The sequence below is a fragment of the Crocodylus siamensis genome, chromosome 7 (assembly GCF_052110815.1).
Source record: "Crocodylus siamensis isolate JL-2025a chromosome 7, ASM5211081v1, whole genome shotgun sequence".
Classification (NCBI taxonomy): domain Eukaryota; kingdom Metazoa; phylum Chordata; order Crocodylia; family Crocodylidae; genus Crocodylus; species Crocodylus siamensis.
Genome location: NC_143401.1, coordinates 28,042,233 through 28,066,049, shown reverse-complemented (window position 1 = coordinate 28,066,049; position 23,817 = coordinate 28,042,233). Strand labels below are relative to the sequence as shown.

Below are 23,817 nucleotides of genomic sequence, written 5' to 3'. Positions count from 1 at the left end.
TTTTAGTGCAAAGTTGCTCAAGGTTCACTGGAGACTCTTTTAAATTGCTGCTTTCAGAGAAATAACAATGTAAAATGACATTATGATGTATAGCACCCTCCTGAAGACTTGAACCACTGCAGCAGCAAGCCACTAAAACCTCTGGGAATGAAGCAATCTCCAGAGCACTATTGTCCAATTGTCCTAACTGGATCATTTTTAATTAGTTGCAATTAATTTCAAGTGACAGCATACTGAAATATCAAATCAGGAGGCACAGAGAAACACACTGCAGTTTGGAAATTATCATCATCAGATAGTTTCTCTATTACAGAACAGAACTAGGCCTGAACGTTACCTGGTTTAACCTATATAGAAGTGAAATATTTTTGTGTTTGTTGTTTTAATATAGGACCATCTTCCAATGGTGGTATTGATCTTTAGTTGCTGGCCATATGATATGGGTCAGGGGTGCAAGAGGTTTATAATATGACAGGGGTCAAACCACTGACTCTCATGGTTACACCAGTGGTGTAATTGTGACAACGTTCATTAGTGTCAGCGGTATCAACCAGTCCTCTTGGCCTCAACTGCTATAGCTGCCAGGGCTGTCCTTTGGAGTGGGCGAATCGGGGTGACTGCCCTGGGCCCTGCGCTTTGGGGGGGCGCTGCGGAGCTGGGTGGAGTGGCTGCAGCCCCACCCCTCAGTGTTAAAGGGGCCTCGCATACATTGATTTGCCCTGTGCCCCGCAGCCCTCTACAGTTGTCTCTGATAGCTGCACAGGCCTTGCAGCTGCCATGCTACTAGGTACTATACATTAGTACAGGGGCAATTATTTGGGCTGGAGACCCACTTAAGGAGTTTGGGTGAGCTGTTGTTGGCTGGGGGTGGAGGATGTGTTGACCTGGTCCACAGTGAGGGAATGAGTTTGTGGGGCAATTGATCCTATTCAGCCCCAGGCCTGACCTCCCCATACCCACTGCCAGTGGCACCAGACAGAGCAGGCAAGTGGGGGATTTGTGGAGACTGGCTTGGGACCCTGCGAGCAGGGCGTGCTCAGCTAGGCAGGGGGGATGGGGATGTGGGTGGGCAGGGAATAGTGTCTGCGAGCAGGATGGGTGAATGGGGCTGAGACTGGTGCCAGGCCTGTGGCCAGAATCACGGGATGGTGACAACACAGGGCTAGGGCCTGTGACAAAGTTGGGATTGACTCCCCGCACGTTCCTGGGACTGCTGCTGGTTCCACAGTCAGGGAGCATGTGGGGGCAGGGGCAGGTGAGAAGCAGATTGTGGCTCTGCCCCAGGCCCTGGCGCTGTGCTATCAGTGCCCTGTGATCCCAGCCCCCTGTGATCCCAGCCCCAGCCCTGCCCTTCTCATCCATCCTGGTCCCAGTCCCCTGGTCCCACTCTCCACCTGCCTGTGGCCCCACCCCATCCACTGGGCTGAATGTTCCCTGTCTGCAGGGGTCTTGGGCTGCTCTCCATGCAGACCCTCCCCACCCACACACTTGCTCCAACCAGCAGCCCCAGCAGGATGGGCTGGGGTGCCTGGGCAGAGGGACCGAGTCCAGTGCCTGAGACACTGGCAGCAGCAGCTGGGGAGAATAAGCCACTGCTACAGGGACTCCTGAAAAGCTGAGTCTAGCCACCATGCTGTCCCTGCCTGGCAGCGTCCAGGGGTTGAGGGACTGGCTGCACACACCACAGCCTGGGCTGCACCTCATGCATAGGCTGGACAAGGCCGAGGGACTTGCAGGTTAGACAGAATCCCTTGGTGGGCTCGATCTGGCCCACAGGCCATGTTTTGCCCCCTGTGCATTAGTAGCTTGAATGGGTTTGACAATCAGGAAGAATTTGTCAAAGATCCCTGCCACCTTCCATCTTTTGGGAGCTGAAGATGATAGAGGTTTTACAGAAAGTCAGTACTAGGTGAAAGGGAGGCAAATGCCCAAGCAAGAGCAGTTTCCTTACTGTGCATCCCTATTCAAGATCAATGAGGTCTCTGTGTACTGATGGATACCAGACATACACACCATTTATATGTTACTGAATTTAGAGCACTGCATTATGGTCATACACATTTTGATTTTATGAGTATTATCAGACAATGCATCTTACTAATTAAAATGCTAAATCACTTAATCTTGACACCACCCCAGGAACATGAAAAATAGTGGATTGGGCCAGATTTTCCACAGTTGTATCTCATTGAGACACCAGAACAAAAGAACAGATTTTAAGTATCCTTCACAGCCTCTAACAGCAACTCTTGTCATAGTTATTATGGTCAGATTTTCAAGACTTCAGCATTCAATATACACCCAACATTTAAATAAATATTTAAGAGTGAATTTAGTATTAATGTAAAAACTAGCTTGGAACCCAGGGAGCTGAAATCCTCTACTTACCCACACAAAAACAAGGAAAATCAGTGATAGCTTCTCTCCATAGTACTATGACGAGGGACCTACTTAATTTGTGGTTTCACAGATTTTGTGGAAACGATGAAACACAGGATTATTCAGGAAATCTGTGAAATCAGCAACAACAAAAAAAACCTTAATAAAAATAAAATGCTGGCTCCCCTGTGGGATCCAGTGGTTCTCACTGCTGGGAGGGGAAGGTGCCAGCTGGTGGGGCAGCATGAAGGGCAGCAGACAGATGACAGGTCCCCCTCATCCATGCCAATCAGCACCCAGGATGGGGCAGCGTGAAGGGCAGTATCAAGATGGTGGCTGCCCCCTCAACCCCCCCCCCATCCCTGAGGCCTCTCTGCCAATCAGTGCCAAAAGGTGGGGCCACCACAAAATGCCTGAGAAATGATCTCTGCGCGCTGTGAGTGGGCCGCAAAAAACCCTTTGTCTCTCTGTGATTTAAGCAGGTCTCTAACTATGCTCTGTTCTGACTAGAAGGGACGAGGCCTCTTGAGATGAGAGGTTACTTGGGATTGCATGGTAATTCAATCTTCAGCCTCCGGATTGAGTCTGACAGCAGATCAGTTACTACCGATGGTGACGGAAAGATATCGTGTTTTCACCCATCCTTACAAATGGACCAAACCCACTAACTTATTTCACCAAACAGTTCTCAGCTAGTGACTGCTAAAGACTCCCTTTAAAATAATCTGAGAATTGAGCGATAATTTAGGTTACAGAATCTCTTGAGCCCCATCTCTTGCACTGTGCAGCTTTCCTTGTAAATGCCACATTATCTATTAGTGAGTCCACTGATATTTTGCACATTTTCACTCAAGGGGACTTTTGCCTTCTGTGGGGGCTCAGAAACACAGATGACTGTTCTATAGACATAACGAGCTATTCTGGAATAATTAAAATGCTTGCATACTCAGTCATAGGTGAGTGAATTACACTTTTGAGCAAGTAAAGAAACATTACTACTTATATTTTCATTGTCCATTGCCAAAAAATGTAGAACAAGTACCTCACTTCTCCAATTCTCAAAAATAAGTGTTCTCTGTTAAATTGTAGCACTGTCATTGAATTATATTTCTACATTGGGAATATTTGGCCAGTGTTCTGAAGTCAGTGAATCTACTATTTATCAAACAGCTTTTTGCTGGTAAATGGCATAATTAAGGAGGCAGTGTGATTTCTATTAAAATCAGCTTGTTTTCAAATCCTGTACCTTTGTTAAAATTCTTCTTTTGAATAATATTAGTTCAGTCCTTTTTGAGATACATTTTGCTGAAAAAAGTACTAGGGCTTCTGTTTGATGTTAGAACCCATGGGATCTGCAAGTATTGTGTTAGCTTTATAATGGCACCTGGGGAACTCAACTAAGATCCTTGCCTAGTTGTGCTGTATATATTTAAAAAGAGATGATCCCTGTCTCAAATATTTTACATTTATGATTAGGCAAAGCAGATAAAGGCCATAGGGGGAAAGAAAGGCCCTAATAGCTGAAGCATTTTGTCTGAGAGCCTAAAGCAGGCCAGTGGCAGATCCAGAAATAGAACCCTAGCCCTTGATAGCCACTCCAGTGCTCTAGCCATCACACTCTCACCTGTCTGTTGGGCTCCTTGTCTGGAGCTGCTGAATCTTACTTTAGCTGTTGTAAATCATCAATATGAACTGCAACTGACTGATAATTTGCTACCAGTAACACAGAATATATTATTACAAGAATTGCTATGAATGAATAATTTGGATTTTACAGAACTGGAAATCATTTCCTTTAGCAAACAGAAGTACATACACTTTTCTCACACCATGCTGGCCTCTCCAAATTACTAGCTGTGGTAACAGCTGTTGCTTGTATTTCTAGAAGATGGAAATTTGGAAGAGAGGGGTTGGAATTTTGCTTTGCTTAAGTAAATTCAAAATAATAATTTGACCTTTAGTGCTGCTCTATAATGCAGTGTTTCCAAGACGATCTATTTTTGTTTTTGTAATGCTGCACTGTAAACGGTGTCTTATGTGACAGTATGTGACAGTAGCTTAATTCCTGGTGCTATGAATCAGGTCAGGATCTGTGTTGATGACAGTGAGTTAGTGATTTACAATAGACCAGGCAAACTATAAAAACCTATGGTAGGGATTATGAGTTATCAAGATATGCTGAGCTGGCACATACTACTGAATCTGTGGTCAGCAGTATCCATGGGGAAGCTACAAGCGGCACAGCTGCACAACATTCTATTACTACCAGTTAGTATGAGAGCAGGCGCCAGCAAGGGAAAGACCTTAAAAAGGTCTGAAGGCAGAGGATAAAGGAGGGAAACAAGAAGGAAAATGCATGACAAACAGTAAAGTCTCCAGGACTGGCAACTCATAAATCCAAAGGGTTGCTAGCAAACAAACTGTACATTCAGCATTTTAACCGAACCATTCAAGGAAATAACATCAAAATCAAATTGAAAGCCGCTCTATTTCCTTATTCTGGCAGGAAGTATAAGTGGCAACAATTGTTAGCGTGAAGTAGTAGTTCTTCTGGCAGCTTTTCCTTCTTTGCGGCATGCCACAGTGACTGATGATCTGCAAAGGAGGAAGGCACAAGAGAAGAGAAGTGTTAGCTTCAGGGCTCCCCCTATCCTTTCATTCTGGTCACCCATTTCTTCCTTGACCTCCATTCACTCCTCTACCTATTTTTATTAATGTGAACACAATGTATGCATTAGCAATAATAAAATCAGAGGGTCAGGTTCTCAAATGGCATCAAACTCAATGGAACTACACTTATTTACACCCCTGGCAGACATTAAAATAATGGCATGATTGGGATCTGACAATGTTTGTGCTTCGTCAGAAGCATTGCTTGTCCTGTCATACATGGCTGGCAGGGTGGGACGTGCAGTATTTGGGATGGGGAATAAAACTCCTTGGATCTCAATCACACATCTGCTGGGGCCAACCTAGGACCCTAGGCTGCTCTCAGCCTGATCCCACAGATTGGGCAGGGGTTGCCTGTGTCCTTAGACACCAGCACTGTCCCATTCTCAAACCTGATGCTCAGCTGAGCATTGGTCTAGGCAGCTCAGTATCTGGGACAAATGCCATGTTTTTAATTTAAGCCTTTATACAAAACAGCCACAAAGATAGTCTACATTATATGTGGAATATCTTTGTTCTGGTTTGGCTGAGCATGTGGCATGTTGCAATTAATGGCACGAGTAGCATATTAATTATGCCATAAAGGTAGTGTGTGCTAGGTTACTATGATTCCTCTGGAATGATTCAGGAATTCCTGGCTGCTGTGACAACTGTGTTATCATAGTGGTATCTGAATGTCTATATATAAACTCTTTCTCCTCTGAATCTAGAGTTTGGAATTAAGTTGGATGCCATGGATATAATGTTTCCCCTGCAATTAATTGACTATTACTTCCTGCAGTCTGAGGCTGAAGTATTCTTTTACTTTCAGGGAGAAAAAAGCTTGTTTCTGTGGGCTATCCAAATAAGTTAATGGAATTATATAGGTCTCAGAAAAAGAAAATATCCACATGTGTAATCACTAACACCAGACGGAGCAAATACCATCTCAGCTATCATCTTCAGGGCCTTTCCCCAATCTGTCAAAACTCCATTTTGTCTGGATTGAGGTTTAGCCATCTTGATTTTATCATTCCAAGAAGTCAGACACTGCAAGAGCAGAGAGACTGAACCACCTGAGTTTGATGGAAAGGGGGGAGATGTGAAAATTCTCAGCATACTGATGAGTTTTTACATGTGTGTTCTCACATATACTTTGATTAAAAGAAGAGATGACAGAGTAGGATCCTGCAGAGTGCCATATTAAAAACGTATTGATAAAATCTCATTGAAATGTTGACCAGCATCCAATAACCCCAAAACTTACTGGATAGGGAGGAAATGTCTCAACAAAGAACATAATCATTTCCACCAGACCATCAAGAAAACCCAGAATATCTTCCAATACTTGGTATCAAAACCAGTTGAAAGATCAACAGCGATCTAGATTTTCTGTTTTCCATAGAAAAATGGAGTAAAGCGCAGATTTTTCCTCTATGATTACTCATTTTAGCAGAGAAACCTACAGATTTTGCAGTTTTGCAGCGAGCCCTCTGCAGGCTGGCACAGTTCCAGCTTGCAGGGGATGGGAGGGAGTGGGAGGAGGGTGGTGAGGCAGAAAGCGCCATGTGCATGTATATGCTCATGGCCCCAGGTAGCTTGGAAAGCAGCTCCAGCAGGTAAGTGGGGGGATTGAGGCCCCCATAGGGAGGGAGGGAGGGACTTGTGCAGGGCTGGGGCTGCTGCTGTGTGGGGCTTGGGGCCTGGGGCTGCAATGCATGGCTGCAGGGCCCCAGTAGGGAGTGGGATGGGGACGTGAGTGGCTCATCCAGGGGGCAGAGGGGGGCAGCTCCTCACTGTGGCGTGTACTCAGGGGGAGCAGGGGAGACCCATGTCTCCTAGATCTGTGTGCAGGTCAGGGCTGGGGTGAGTTGCCTACTGCGGGCCCTGGCTTCCACCCTGCTACCTTCCCCTGGGGCCTCCACAGCCCGGTGTGTACAACTCAGTGCTCTGCAGGGCAGTGTGCGGCAGTGCAGGAAAGCTGCTTGCCACTGCAAGCTCTGCGGTGCCCTGCAATGAGTCCCCTGCGCATGCAGGGGCACCATGGACAGCAGTGCAGGGTTCTGCCCCTCATTGCTGCCGTGTGCACGGGAGATGTCTTACCAGGGGAGCGCAGAGATCGTGGCTGTAAGCAGCTTTCTTGCATGGTTGCAGCCTGTCCTGCAGCGCTGGGTCATACCCACAGGCTACAGAGGTTCCACGGGGGGGCAGCAGGGTGGGAGCCTGAGCCAGTGTGCACCTGCTTTGCTCCCACCTCACGCATAGATCTGGGGGGCGCAGGTCCCCCCATCCCCTGAGAGTGTGCACAGCTGTGGGGAGCCAGCCCCACCCACCCAAGCCCTCAGCAGGCAGGCAGCAAAGGGGGAGCCAGCAACATGCTCTGCTCTACTGCAGCAGCCACTGCCTTCTGCGGGTGGCATGGGACTGTGGACTCAGGTCCCTGGCCCCATAACCCTGGCAGCTGGGGACCCCCTCCAGCAGAGCTGGGGGGGCAGGGGCTGTGGGTGGGAGGCAAGGGGCACCAACAGGGCTGGGGGTCCTATGGGGGGTAGTGAAGGGCACCAGCAGGGCTGGGGGGCTGTAGGGGGTGGGTGAGGGGCACCAGCAGGGTCAGTGCGCCTGTGGGGGGCCTCTAATTTTAATCACAGATTTTGGGGGTTTATCAGAGAATTTGTAATTTTTTATCAGAGAATTTGTGATTTTTTTTCTTATCAGGGAAAATCAGGATTCCTGAAGATCAGTTACAGGAGGCTTAGTGCAGTGCTGCAGCTCTTTCATTGCAAGATGGATAATTATGCAAAGGGAGTAAGAATCTCTCACTTCCTTCAGAAGAACATGTGTGTTCAGCTGCCATTCACTGTGAATGTGTAGGGCATTCATTACCTTGCAGAATTCATCCTCAAGTTTGATTTCTCTTTCATATCTAAGCCCAGATGGACAAGTCAGGAATGCCAGAAGATTCCAGATGTTTCCAACATCAAGAGACAGACTTTTGATAAGGGGCTTGATAGCTTATCTGAAGTACCCAGCATCCCTTCATCCAATAGAGCAATACTGACATCTTATTCAGTGAACAGTGAATCAAACTCCTCCTACATCTTTTCCGCCTAGGGTGGCAGGTATCTATCTTGCACGCTGTAGAGTGTGAGGTTTCTACAATCACCATTCACAAGAAAGGTCAAACGCTGAACAGAAGAAGACATGGTGCTAGTGATGAGTTCCCTCAGAACAGGACCCTGCTCACTCTAAACTTGGCAGTGCAGTCTGAATAAAACTGATATAATCTACAAAATTACACTGAAAGTTCTCCATCACAAGCAAAGTTAAACATGGACTCTGTCTAGATATTGCATACATGATATATGGTTAATTGGTCTATGAACTAAAGTGACCAAAGTAAATGGCTTACCTATATCTTTTCTTATGTTGCTTTCACAATGCACTTACTTTCTTTCAAGTCAGGGTATGAGAAACCAAAAGCTGTGTCAAATATGATCCACTATGAAGAAAGTTTTTTTTAAGTTCTAGAACAGTGCTACTCCTATTTGCAGCAGGGCTGTGCAGTCATGTAAAATCAGTGTCAGAAGTCAGAAGCAAGAGTTCTGCTCACAGTTGATCATTGTTAATGTTGGCTATGAATAGATACTAGGTTACTATTCTCAGACTGAATTATGCCATAAGGGTTGAACTGCAGGACTTACTTTCATTCAGATAACCCAAGCAGAAAAAAGTTTAGTAAACCATCCTACTTTTAGAATTTCCTGTTTTAAAGTCACGAATGAGTGTCAGACAGATGTTCTCTTGTGTGAAACAACCCTTAATTTTTGGACACAATGAATGGTGTAATATAAATATGAATCTTTTAAAAGTGCCTAACTGATTTATGCTGGTGACTTGGAAGTCATTAAACTACAGGGTAGGAAATAAGAATAAGACATCAATTACACAATGAGTATATGACATTTTCTATAATCAAAGCAATGTATAAGTGAAGTAAAATGCTTTGTAATGAAATGTAAGATATTCTAAAAAATATTTCTAAGAGTTGTTCTAGTCACTAAGGCCAAAAAGATGGTTTTTAAATTTCACAGTCTGAAGGCAGTGTGTGGTGCTAAGGCTCATCAGCTTCAAAATGATTTTAAAGACTTCCAAAAATAGGTGGGCTTTTAAGGCATAGGTGATGTGGATTGTCGTGTGGCAACATAAGAGGTATTGGCTTTACAGTAGGATCCAGAGATTATCATTAGGGGTCTACCAAAGTAGAGGTGGCTGCTGGCCAATTTCGTAGGCAGAGTGCAGTGCCCCCCCCAGCCTTTTGTTTTTGGTGAGTTTTTTGTTTGGTTTTTTTATCAGAGAGCCTGCCAAAAGTGGGGAGCCCATGCTTTTTTGTGGGACCTGTGCAAAATCACAATTTTGGTAGGTCCTTAATTATCTTTATTCAAAAAGTTTAAAATATACTGATTATTTCTGGACTAAGAATCTTGGATTTCTCAAAAATCTGCAGTGCCCCTTATATGAGGTATTTGGGGGCAGGGAGGGAAAGACTAACTGCCTAAATGTGGAGGTGGATGTTCTGTGGCAGTCAGTGCAGTGAATTGGAAGATTCCAGCTTTGCTGATGAACCATGAGGGTATCACAGTATGATGCCATGTGACAAAATATCTGTTTTGAGAAAATTACACAAAAATCTACTTATAGAGAACTTGGAGCTGCACAGAAATGTTTGGAAATGCCATATTTAAAATTGCCTGTGTAATATTACCAGGCCGCATTATGCAAATGTATTATCTAGCTCTCTATGTGAAAGAGCAATACACTTTCCTACAGGAGGAGATTGGCAACCAAGGAGGGTGACTTGAGACCCTATGGGTAAGAATAAGAGGGGAATGTAGTGAAGGGGATATAATGGTAGGAATCTACTACAGATCTCCTAACCAAGAACAAGGACTTGACCATGAGTTTGCCAGGGAACTGGATGAGGCTACATGCTCTTGGTGCATATTCGTCATGGATGACTAACTACTCGGACATCTCATGGGAAGAGCACTCAGTCAGATCCAATCAGTCATAATGCTTCCTCACAAGCATTGATGAGCTTTATTTGTCTTGAGAGGTCTACAGACCATCAAAGGGCAAGGCACTGCTGGACCTCGTACTGCCAAAGGTAGTCAGTGACCTGAGAATCGAGGGGAAGGTGGAAGACAGTGACCATGAGTTTAGCACTTTCTCTATTCACTGCAAAGCTGGCAAGTCAGTCACCAATATGGAAGTCCTTGACTGTAGGAAGGCCGACTTTCACAAGTTTAGGAGGCTAGTTGTTCAGGCCCTGAGAAACCACAATTTGGCAGGGAGGAATGTCCATGATGAATGGTTGCTGCTCAAGGATGCAAGCCTTGAAGCACAAAGGAAGTCCATTCCAAGCCACAGAAAAAATAGTAACAGGACTGGACAACCCCCTTGACTCAATAGGGAACTCAAGGACCTCCTGCACCTAAAAAAAGAAGCTTATAAAGGATGGGAGACAGGAAGCATCACTAAGGAGGAGTACTCAGCACTAGCTCGCACCTGTAGGGAGCAAACTAGGAAAGCCAAGGCTGAAACCAAGCTCAAACTTGCCACTAAAATTAAGTACAATAAAAAGTCCCTCTTCAGATATGTGGGAAGTCAGAAAAGGAACAAGGGTAACATTGGACTCTTACTAAACCAAGTGGGGCAGCTGATAACTGACACTCAGGAAAAAGCCAATCTCCTTAATGACTACTTTGCTTCAGTCTTCCTGGAAGACTGTGGGATCACCCTGCCTGACAAGAGGCAGGATCACCAGGGGAAGGGTGAGCCTGCACTCATCATTACTACTGATTTGTGAGGGAACACCTTAAGAGGCTGGACATTCATAAATCAGCCAGCCAGGATAAAATACACCAAAGAGTGCTAAAGGAACTAGCTGACATTATAGCACAGCTTATGGTGAGAATATTCAAGAACTCATGGCGTTTGGGTAAGATGCCTGACAACTGGGAGAGGCCCAATGTGGTGCCTATCTTCAAGAAAGGGAGAAGGGAAGATCCAAGGAACTACAGGCCAGTTAGCTTCACCTCAATCCCTGCAAAGATCCTGAAAAAAATCATCAAGGAAACCATTACCAACTTCTTAACAGAAGGTAATATTCTGAGAGATAGCCAACGTGGCTTTGTGGTGGGTAGATCTTGTCTGACCAACCTGATTTCCTTCTATGAACAGGTGATGCATAACTTGGACAAAGGAGAAGAGGTAGATATCATATACTTGGACTTCAAGAAAGCCTTTGACCTGGTCTTCATGATGTCTTCATGGAAAAATTGGGGAATTGTGGCCTAGACACTTTCATGGTCCAATGGCTGGGGAACTGGATCCGTGGATGGACCCAGAGAGTGATAGTTGATGGAACCAAATCAACTTGGTGCACTGTAACCATTGGCTTCCTCCAGGGCTCTGTTCTTGGACCCGTACTGTTCAATGTGTTCATAAATGATCTGGACTCAGGTGTTATAAATCGACTGGCTAAGTTTGCTGATGACACCAAACTATGGGGAAGTGTACCCATCCTAGAGGATAGGTTGACAATCCAAGCTGACCTTGACAGTCTTACAAGGTGGGTGGATCAAAACCTGATGGCATTCAATGCCAAGGAGTACAAAGTGCTCCACCTTGGGAGAAAGAACCCACACCACACTTATCGGCTCAGCAGTGCTACACTAGCTAGCACCACATCTGAAAGAGACTTGGGGATCATGACCAACCACAAGATGAACATGACCCACCAATGTGATGCTGCAGCAGTAAAGTAAACAAAACACTAGCCTGCATCTTCCGATGCATGTCAAACAAGATCCAGGAAGTCATCCTCCCGTTTTACTCAGCCTTGGTGAGACCACAACTGGAATACTGCGTCCAGTTAGGATGTGGAGAAGCTCTGGAGAGTCCAGAGCCGAGCCATGCAAATAATTAGAGGACAAGAGAGCAGGACTTATGAGGAGAGGCTGGAGGCATGGGACTCTTCAGCCTGGAAAAGTGTAGGCTTAGGGGTGACTTGGTGACAGCATATAAGTACATAAGGGGTGTGCACCAGGAAGTGGGAGGACGTCTGTTCAACAGGGTACCCCTAGGGAAGACTAATTCCAATGGTCACAAACTCTTGGAAGACCATTTTAGGCTGAACATAAGGAAAAACTTCTTTACTGTCTGAGTCCCCAGGGCCTGGAACAGACTCCCCTCAGAGGTGGTGCAGACACCTACTCTGGATTCCTTTAAGAAACACTTGAATGCTAGGCCTGTGCAAAGTGGCTAGTATTCACTTCAGATTTGGATTCAGCCGATTCAGGGGACAGTGATTCAATTCGGTGATTTGAATCAGTGTCCAGAATTGATTCGGCCAAATCTGATTCAGAGATTCAGCTGCTGCTGAATCTCCGAATCATGTAGGCTCATCCCCCGTCCACTCTTCCAGCCCTGACAATGGCTGCCCTGCCCACCCCAACTACTGGCACTTTGAAAAAAAAAGCCCCAACTCACCAGGTGCTGCTGGGTGGGGGGTGATCCCCACTGCCCCCCACTCCCCCATGCCATGTTGGGGGGCTCTGTCATGAGCCCCCTGATCCCCCATCCTAACCCCACCATGGATGCCCCGCCCGCCCCAGCTCTGGCCCTTTAAGGAAAAAAAAAACCCAAACCCCTGGACTTACCAGTTCCTGCCTTGTGGGGGGCAATCCATTCTGCCCCCCGCTGCCCCTGCTGCATGGGAGGGCTCTTCCATGAGCCCCCAGATCCCTGAGGCTGTTGGAGGAGCTCGTGAGTTCCAGGTTGTTTTTTTTAAAGGGCCAGAACTGGGGCAGGTGGGGCAGCCATAGGGGGGGTTGGGAGACTTGTGGCAGAGCCCCCCATGCACTGTGGGGCAGTGGAGGGCAGCAGAGATTGCCCCTCCTGCCCAGCAGTGCCCAGTGAGTTGGGGCTTTTTTTTAAAGCACAAGGAGCTGGACTGGGCAAGGCAGACATGGTGGGGGGCGGGGCTGGAGGATCAGGCAGGGGATGGGACCTGACAGGAGTCCCCCCAGGATCCCCTCCACCCTCATCCAGCCCTCCCTCTCCTGCCCTCCACTTACCAGCTCTGAGTCTAACTCCAGCTCCCTGCTGCAGTGGGTGCGGATTGCCCAAATCATCAAAGCTCTCTGAATCTTTTCTGAAGATTCAGAGAGCTTTGAATTGATTCGGACCTTTTTTATTGGTCTACTGATTTGATTCAGATTTGGAGATTTGGCCATCGAATTGGGCCGAATCTCCTTTGAATCAATGCAGCATCCAAAGCTTCACACAGCCCTAGTGAATGCCTGACTGCCTGCCCTTTGGGCAGGGGGCTGGACCCGATGATTTTGTGAGGTCTCTTCCAGCCCTAATGTCTATGAAATCTATGACCTTTAAAAATATGATTATTTTCTCCATAGGACTCCTGACTATTTAATGAAGGGCAGTATAGTGAATAAAGCTGATAGTTATAAGAATCTTGCCTTGTTTGCTGTGGTAGGTAGAGAATGTATAGTGAATGATATGGGATTTAGAGGAAAGAAAAGCTGTCTTATGGTTGAGGGATCTGAATATCACCACGGGAAAAAAAATTCTATCCGTCTTTTGCCATTCACTTTTTTAAATCTTTTTTTTTTTAAACAGGTGGTCACCAATTGCATGTTCCTCATTATTGAAGTATCCAACAGAAACTATTTTTGACCAGAGGTGTTGCAGACATGTTGAGTGCTTGAGCATTTTTGTGTATTATAAAAAATGTAAAGTACTCACACAAAGCAAGGTTGTAGGTATTTTAAGTTGGGGACCACAGTTAGAGGACACTTTTGGTTTTAATCTCAGTTCCCTATGTAGAAAATGAAGCTAACAATAACACCTAAACTCACAGGGGCTGGTTGAAATTAAGTGTATTAATGGGTACAGACATGCATAATGTTGAGAGAGTAGGACAGAAATGCCCAGGAGGAAAGTAACAATTTCAGATGCAGTGCAGGGCTTGCTTAGCATGCAACAATAAAGCTCATAGCCACACATTGAATGGGGAAGATAGAAAAAGAAATATTGAATAAACTCCCCATTTATTAGATGAGGCAGGTGTCCTCTGGGAAATCTAAAGACTGCATCCTAATGTATAGGCAACCTTAATGTTCTTTTTAACATACGTGCATTAAAATATTTAATAATGTTTGAAAAACTCTATCAGATATTTTTCTGTACTCTGTGGAAGCATTTTTCAGGCAGTGGTGGCAGCACATACAGAACAGGAATTACCGCACCAATTCCTGAGGATTCTGGGTCTTCATTCTGGTTTTGGATCAGAAGTGAAAATGTGAAAAGCCCTGAATACAGATTCTGTTCTTGATAGTTTATTCATTGTTCTAATGTGTTTCAGGGATCTTTCTCTATTGAAGGTGTCTGCATGTGTATCGATGGGCTCACTCTGGTTGACAGTTGTAATGTATATGCTATCCAGTGTGCCTGGGGATAAACCCAGTGAGTAACTTATCTTGTGGCAGCTGTTTTTTGATTTTGAGTTCTACCATCACATTGCTGTGCAACAAACTCACATAAATAGTGAGCACATCTGGCTGCCTAGCAGAAAAGGGTTGGTGGAGCAGAGCTGAAGCAGCATGGTCTCCCTCTTCCTAACCTCCTCTGGTGTGAGCACAGCATGGGGTTAGAGCTCTGCAGGATTTGTGAAATAGTTGCAGTTAGCCAGAGAAGCACAGAGCTGGGCATCAGCTCCAAACTGCAGAATTTCTGCTGAAAACAAAATGCTGAAACTGTCAGCCATACTTTTAATTCTGACTCTCCTACTTCAAGCCCACTTGAGAGCAGGAATAGAACACAAGCAGTAGGCAGAAGGCCAATGTAAATGTATTGTCAAGTAAGGCATGCTGCTGAAGTGGAAAAAGAATATGCAAGGACCTGCCTGCTGTGCAGATGCACCTATATTGGGCATGCTAATACTTGCCTCCTCCTGAACCAATCACTCAGCAAGCATATATAGTTCAGCAGCACAAACAATGGTGGTTATTTTTCAGCTTGAAACCACATCATATCATATTTTGAACATGAGATATGGAGAGGTGAGTTTGCGTGGTACTGACACAAGGGATGTCATAAGCAATTCCCATGAACTGGGGAAGTGACATTTGCCATCCTCTGAATCAGTTTTGAATGAAATTTAATAATATGGTATTTGCAAACCCATCTTCTGTTTGGGTTTTTAAACTTACCTTTTATGGCCACTGAAGCTCCTCTGGCACTTTGCAAAGTAGTCCATAAGGTAGCTCTAATGCCTTAGAAAACTTCCATTATAGGTAACTCTGTTTTGCCTACTTAGACTTCCTTGTTGCTTTAGTTAGATGTGACATTCTTTATTTCATGCCTCACATCTGTGTTACTGGCTCCAAAATAGTAGTTCTATTGCTGCCTTTTGCATTAGACTTTGGGAGTCAGATGAAGTGAAGCTATTAGCCTGTAATGTAAAGTTATACACAATTTTGTTTAAATTTGTATACACATGTAAGCAATATGTAAGTTATCTTTCTATAAAGGATGTCAAGACTTGCAAAAGCTCTATATTAATATTGCCAATATAAATAAATTTCTCCAAAGGCATGCATCTAACTGACACTGCTATGAATGATTATTTATGCTCCAGATGGGGACACTATGCTTCATTTACAGGTATTTTCCCTAGGTGTAAAAAACATTTACCTCAAAATAAGTCTTGGAAAAGAAGTCCATAGCCTCTATTACCTCACTCCAAAGAAAGCTCATTCACTGGGCCAATTCTAGGCACACTGTAATTGCTCCATTTGTCTGTGCCATACTTGACCCACAAAACGACATTTTCAATCCACCCTTCAGCAAACTTCAATCTCCCAGTCTTTTCTATTTTACATTTATCAAAAGATCTCATGGAATCTTAGCTTTCTCCCACTGCTTCAAATTTCCGTGGAGGCAGGGATTGTTATAATGATTGCACTTCGCTCTCCTTTGCAACACAAAATACTGAGATGTTCTCCCATCCTAAGGAATCTGTTAGGTCTACTACATTGCTTACATAGGGCAGTCTTACTAACATGCTTTCACACATTCTTGACAGCTTTATGATCTTATGTAGGTTATATAAGGGCTTTCAAGTTGTCTGGCATTCAACATATGAGATTCTTCTGAAAGATTTTAATGGTAATGCTCACATATCTAGCTCCTTTCATCCATATAGTTACCAAATAGCTTTTCTAATTCAAACCAGTGTCACTTCTCTCACTGGTGAAGCACAGCCACCTCTGAGATAAAACACCACCTCAACAATGCACCGTGGTGTAAGACAGGAAGTGATGGTGAATCTCTTCCTAACTGGAATGTTAGGGTATAGTAATGAAGGTGGAAACATTGATTTATGCCACATGAAGATCTTTCTCTTTTTTCTTGCTTATGGATCTAATGTCTGCTTAAACCACTGATGCATTCAGCATCTGAAATGGTCCCATTCACCAAACTAGGGTGTTGATTCAGAGAGAATATTGCCTGTTAGTGAATCACCAATACGCCTTTTCTAGGTTGTTCTTAGATGTCTGCCATCCAAGTATTGACCCAGGTGTGCCCTGGTCAGCTTTCAAGATCTGTCAAAAATCACCATTTGCACTAGGCTGACAGCAGTGTTTAATTTCAACCTCTTCATTTCTGTAAAGTCCACTGATGTTAATTATATATTTGCCATATAAATTTACAAATTACAAAGTTGTCTATTAAATATAAAGGAAAGACTTCTTCCATTTCTTCTGTCTACAGAGAGACAGGTAGATCAAAAATTCAATAGTTTTATCAGAGCCAAGTGAAATTTATTATGTGAAAAGGACTTGAGAGGCCTGAGACTGTAGACTGCATTGATATATGTCTTCCAGGAGCTTAACTAAAATGTTATTTTGTATCTGCCATAAAATATAACAAAATATTGATGGCTTTTTCAAACTTGATGTCAGTGGGGGATAATCAAAATGGGGAAGAAGAGAATAAAGCCTGGTGCATCTTTCCTCCCTTGCTAGAAGAAACTGCATACTTCATTTTTTTAGATGAAAATCCCATGTAAGGCTTATTTAGTTAACTGGGTTTCAGCTTGTGGTTTGGCTTAAACATTTTTTGCTCTCTTTAGTCTTGCAGGGATTGTCTATGTGTGACTGTAATGTCTTTTGAAGGGACAAATTGGCGAGCACAACTATTAGCTGGGTGACATCAAAGAGCATTAATCTTTTGTTCTATAGCAGGGCCAAGACCACATTAGTGCATTTCACCCAGTCATTATTAAGACTGTAGCCCAAGGGTGTAATAAATGTTTTATGGCATGCAAACCAAGGTAATGGAATGCAAATTCCATAATACATCTATACATTTATTTTCTAATAGAGTAAATGATGATGTATTTTATCTAAGAAGAGCTGCTGAACGACAGTGCAAGTTCAGAAATGTAGAACTGAAGATAAACACAGCTTATACCTGATTTGGGATAGCAGCTATTTTGAAAAAGGGGTTTGTTTTGTACTTTTGCTTTAGAGGCAAACCCATCTCTCTTGTTCTTTAATGTAAATTTATTTATTCAGGGGGAGGGGAGAGGGTGAATTATCTTACATTTTTATTTCTAATTACATTTTCCTCTTTGAATGCCAATGGTTTATTTTGCTTATATTTGCCTTAGAAATATAGCAGCATTAATGTGTGAGATTTTAATTGGTATCAAGGCAAGTCATTTTCCCTGAAGTACTAGGTTATGTTTTTCTACATTATATCAGAAAAGTGATAGATTATTCCTAAGATACAGCAGTTTAACAAACCTAAATAATAATATAAATATACTTCAAGGTCCTTGCTGTTTGTAACATACCAAACTAAATTGTAAGGATTCCAGTAATCACAAAGCCAGCTAACTGGATTAGCCTGTGGAACCTCTAAAAAACATTTTGTCTGCCTTAAGAAACGTTTTCATTTCATCCTTCCCCTATTTCCTGATGATGCACAGCAATTTTGACCCAACCTAATAGAGAGTTTCATGTTCATTCATTCCTGTATTACTCAGATAAAAATGCAGTCACCGAGAGAGCAATAGTATTACAGTATAGAGTCCAAAGAGTCACTCAGGACTGCTAAGTAAATCCTAACATATGAAGGCACTCGCTACTAACCAAGGTAACTGGATAGGGGAAGTTTCTTAGCAGTGTACACAGCTCTGTCCAGACTCGACACAGCCCTAAAACACACCAAAGTTGCTTGAACACTGACCAGTCAAACTTTTCAAACTAGCATCACATAGCGTTTAGTCCACAGAGAAGCAGCTTACTCATTTCCTTTTTCAGATGAAGGCTAACGTATGCTTTTATCTGGATGATATAGCCAGAATTAGGTAACTGTGCACATGTTAAATTTGGAACTGCAAAATATTGTGCAACAAAGATTTTACTAATTTTAAAAGCAACTTTTTTGTGGAGGATTAACAATTTTTAGAACAATAAAAGGCGCAACCATGTGGCCACTTGCTTTTTCTTGTGCTAAAATGGAATATATAGCACAAGAAATGTAACATCTATCAACAGCCTAGGTGGGTATTAGTTTGAATAATAGTTTGGAAGAATGGGAAAATTAGAGAAAGGAGTAAACCTGTGACATGTCACTACAGCCTCTTACTCAGGTGAGTAGGATTTTACTCAAGCAAGTAGTCTCAGTGACTTGACACAGCTATATGTGTAAGTGTGAACTGAAGCATCAGGTTCCATGTCATTTAGAAAAAAAATGTGGCCTGATGCAGAGCCCACAAATGGTACTGAAAAGACTTCCACTGACCCACACAGGCTGTGGATAGGACCCTTTTGGAAAAGACCATTAAAACAATTATTTCTGGTTTTCATCTTTCACTGTAATGCTGGGGGAAAAAAACCTCACTTGGCCAAGTTCCCCCTTGATGTAACCCCCACTTATGTCAGGAGATTTACTCCATCATGGCTGTTTAGCCTATGATATCAGGGAGCCTCAATCTGCTTCTGAAAACAAGCAGTCACATTTTAGTGCTCCTAATGGCTGTAGTGAGTGAATACTTCCAGGTAAGAGAGAGAGGCTGCTTTGCCTGGAGGGAGAGAAACCTGAGCACACAAATTGAGAGGGGTCTTGAAGGAAAATCGTTTCTGGTTGAGTGGGCACAGTTAGTTGCTGCATTATGACCCCCATTATGGCATGCAGAGTCTCCCAGAGGTGTTACTGCTCTTATTTAGACACTATGGCCCAGGAATTCTGAAACAGCAGTGAAAGCAAATGCAGGAGAAATGGGAAAGAACAGATTCTGAGCAAAACAAACCATCATACTTAATTTCAATATAAAAACAGAGGAAAACCTGCTGGTTACACACACAGCCTGGAGTGCTGTTGAAATATAACTCTTCTAGCACACTAGGCATTCAGACCTATTACTTTGCATTAGAGGAGGAAGCCAAGATGAGAAAGAAAAGACATACGCCGTAGTAAGTCTATCTTACCTAATTGTGATAAATACACTTAGCTAAGATATGCAGAATCATGTTTAAGAACTTTGCAGAGAGCAGGAAGAAAAGAGGAGACAGCTTCTACCCACCAAGATACTGGACAAGGATGTAGGTTGTAGACATTCCACTCCTAAGAACACCTGGGTATATTAAATCCTGAATTTGACTTGAGTTGTGCCCAACAAAGAAAAACAAGATCAGATTCCTTGGTGGAATGGCACATCCCCAGCTCTATATCATATGAATAATAAACATGGCCAGAGTTTGGAAAAGGCAGGGCTAATTGCTATTCCATACAGAGGTAGGTTACAGTACAGAACTGTCACTCAAGAGACCTAGATTTTATTCCTAACTGTGCTATTGGGCTGCTAGGTGATAGTGAGCAAATTGCTTCACTTCTCTGTGCCTTAGTTTCCCTATCTGCACAGTGTGAATAATGATACTGGCCTCTTTTGAAAAACATTTCAGTTAGGAACTAGGTTATCCATTACTACAAGAAACTGCCTCTACACAGATCGTTGCCTTGTGTGTACACCCGGGGGGGGGGGTTTAAAGTTCCTTGCAGCAGCTTCAAGTGGTGTCAGTCTTTCATAGATTTCATAGACATCAGGGCTGGAAGGGACCTCGGAAGATCATCGAGTCCAGCCCCCTGCCCAAAGGGCAGGAAGTCAGCTGAGGTCATAGGATCCCAGCAAGATAAGCATCCAATTTACGCTTGAAGGTGTTCAGTGTAGGTGCTTGAACCACCTCCGATGGCAGACTGTTCCAGACCCTGGAGGCTCAGACAGTAAAGAAATTCTTCCTTATGTCCAGCCTGAAATGGTCTTGCAGTAGTTTATAACCATTTGACCTTGTCATCACTTGGGGTGCTCTGGCAAACAAACGTTTCCCCAGAAACTGGTGATCACCCCTGATAAACTTGTAGGTGGCCATCAGATCACCCCTGAGCCTGCGCTTTTCCAGGCTAAAGAGCCCTATAGCCTGTTTTCCTGTAAGGCCTGTTTTCCTGACCTCTGATCATGCGCGTGGCTCTCCTCTGGACTCTCTCAAGCTTCTCCACATCCTTTTTGAATTGTGGAGCCCAAAACTGGACGCAGTACTCCAGCTGCGGCCTCACCAAGGCCGAGTACAAGGGGAGAATGACGTCCCGGGATTTCCTTGAGAAGCATCTATGGATGCACGCCAGCGTTTTGGTCGTTTTACTAGCCACAGCATCACATTGCAGGCTCATGTTCATCTTGTGGTCAATCATGACCCCCAAGTCTCTTTCTTCCGCAGCGTCAGCCAGTGTAGCACTGCTGAGCCTATAAGGATGCTGCAGGTTTTTCCTCCCAAGGTGGAGAACCGTGCATTTTTCAGTGTTAAACACCATCAGGTTCTCGTCCGCCCATTTGCTGAGCCTGTCCAGGTCAGTCTGGATCGCCCTCCTGTCTTCTGGTGTGGATGCTTTGCCCCAAAATTTGGTGTCAGTGGTGAATTTGGCCAGTCCGCTTCTGACTTCAATGTCCACATCATTAATGAAGATGTTGAACAATATGGGTCCAAGGACAGAGCCTTGGGGGACCCCACTGGTCACAGGACATCATGACATCAATTACTACCCTCTGGGTCCAACCATGGAGTCAATTTCCCAGCCAGTGGATCGTGGTGGACCCAAGGCCACAATTGGCCAGTTTCACCAAGAGGTGATCATGGGATACCAGATGGAAGGCTTTTTTGAAGTCAAGATATATGACATCGATCTCTTCTCCCTTGTCCAGGTGATAGGTCACCTGGTCATAAAAGGAAATGAAATTGGTCAAGCAAGACGTTCCCGCAACAAACCCATGTTGGCTATCCCTCAGGATGTTGGCGTCGGCCAGTCCATTAAGGATGGCCTCTTTAAGAGATTTTCTAGGATCTTCCCTGTGATAGAAGTCAGGCTGATGGGCCTATAGTTAGCTGGATCCACTTTCCTCCCTTTCTTGAAGATCGGCACCACATTGGCCTTCTTCCAGTCTTCGGGCACTACACCAGAGCACCAGTAGTTCTCAAAGATCTGTGCCAGAAGCTGGGCTATGATGCTCGCCAGCTCCTTGAGTACCCTGGGGTGTAGCTTGTCAGGGCCAGCTGACTTGAAGGTATCCAGCCTCTCAACGTGTTCCTTTATGAGGTCAGCATTGATGGAGGGCAGGGGATTTCCCTCACCTGGGGCTCCCTGTCCTGTAGCAGGCATGGGTGTCCCATGTGACTGATGAAAGACCGACACAAAGTACCCATTTAATAGGTTGGCTTTTTCCTGGGCGTCAGTTGTCAGTTGTCCCATCTGGCTCAGCAGGGGTCCAGTGTTGCCTTTGATTTTTTCTCTGGCTCCCCACATATCTGAAAAAGGACTTGTCCTTGATCCTCAAAGCTAGTTGCAACGTTGGCTTTCCTGGTTTGCTCCCTGCAGGACTGGATCAGTGCAGAATATTCCTCTTTGGAGGTGAATCCCATCCTCCTTCCTTTGTAGGCCTTTCTTTTTAGCCTCAAGAGGTCTGCTAGATACCTGGAGAGCCAAGGGGAGCTGCTGTGCCCTCCTGCTGCCTTTCCTCTGAGATGGAATCGAATTTGCTTGTGCATTGAGGATCACTCCCTTGAGGAGCAATCATTCTTCCTGGACTCCCCTCCCCCTGGAGTTGTGGTTCCTTAGGGCCTCACTGACAAGCCTTCTGAGCTTGTCAAAGTCAGCTTTACTGAAGTCAAGGACTTCAGTGTTGCTGACTGATTTGCCAGCTTTACAGTGGATGGTGAAGGTGATCAGCTCATGGTTGCTGTCACCCAGCTTCCCATCAATCACTAGGTCCCCAATTAGGTCATCCCCAGTAGCCAGTACAAGATCAAGCAGCTTTTTACCTCTTGCTGGTCCGTAGACTTCTTGAGTCAGGTAGAGGTCATCCACGCATGATAAGAAACTTTGTAACTTGTCAGATTTTGCTGAGTGATCCTCCCACGAGATGTCTGGGTAATTGAAGTCACTCAAGACAACCATGGTCTTGGAGCATGTGGCCTCAGCCAGTTCCCGGGCGAACTCCTTGTCAAGCTCTTGACTTTGGGTGGGAGGTCTGTCGTAGACTCCCACTGTTGTGTCCCCTGTGCCGTGTTCCCCATGGATTTTAACCCAGAAGGTCTCCAGTTGTCCACCCTGGTCACCAACATCAGCTTGCAGGGATGCGTAGCTTTCCTTAGCATAGAGAGCTACACCTCCACCCCTTTTATCTACTCGATCTCTCCTGTACAAACTATAGCCATCCATACCCATGGTCCAGTCATGGGTGAAGTCCCATCAGGTCTCCATTACCCCTATGACATCGTAATTATTTGTGTTAAGCAGAAGGAAAAGTTCTTCCTGCTTATTCCCCAAGCTCCTGGCATTTGTGTACAGGCAAGCGAGTGTCCCCTTGGGGGCTCTTGCCTTGTCCACAGATTGTATCAGGACTGGGGCAGGGGTGGGCTCCCTTAAGTGCCTTGGCCTGCTGGCTTTGCAAGGGTTGCTCAGCAAGCCAGCAGTGGCAGTAGTCCCCCTGCACCCCGGCAGGTTTAGTTTAAAGCCTGGTGGAGCAGAGCAGCCAGTCTGGCTGAGAAGAGCCTCCTCCCCAGGGGAGAGAGGTGGAGGCCATCTCTTCCCAGCAGCTCACTTCTTGATCAAGCTTCCTGTACCAGGCATTCATCAAGCTCCTGTTAGTGACCAGACACTGGACCTACATATTTCTAAACTTCCTTTGGCCTGAGTAGGCTGCAACAACTGGCTCTTTCTTGGCTTCCCTGTATGACACCAGCACAGAAGCATGGCCTCACAGTCTAGCTGTATTAGCTCCAAAATTTAATGCTAGTTTTCCCAGACACCCCAGTACTGTATGCACACACATTTCCAGAACTCAAACTTTGTTGGCACTCTGGTTTACAGTTATATCATGGAAGAAAATGGATACTGGGAGTAAATATGTACAGACCTTTGCAAAGGAATTTCTAAATGCAAACACAGTTACAGCCTAGGTGATTGTTACAGAGCAGCTTCCAGGGACGTACGCAGCTTTGCCTGAGCTCTGAGAACCCCCAGAATCCAGCCAAGATGTGGCTTCTAGAAGGGGGCCGGTGCAGGGCTCAGGCTCCTTCTACACTCTGAGGTAAGCCCTCTCAGAGGTTGAGGGAGGCCTGGGCCACTTTCATTTTTTGAGGCTCC

General features: G+C 44.8%; 1 long non-coding RNA gene across 1 annotated transcript in view; it reads right to left on the bottom strand.

Moving 5' to 3' along the window:
• Positions 1-2,752: 2,752 nt before the first annotated feature.
• LOC149859644 (uncharacterized) overlaps positions 2,753-23,817 on the bottom strand; it is a 108,835-nt gene continuing 87,770 nt past the window's right edge. The window contains exon 4 of the long non-coding RNA XR_016443492.1: positions 2,753-4,974. This is a non-coding gene — a long non-coding RNA (uncharacterized LOC149859644). The remainder of the gene's footprint in view (positions 4,975-23,817) is intronic.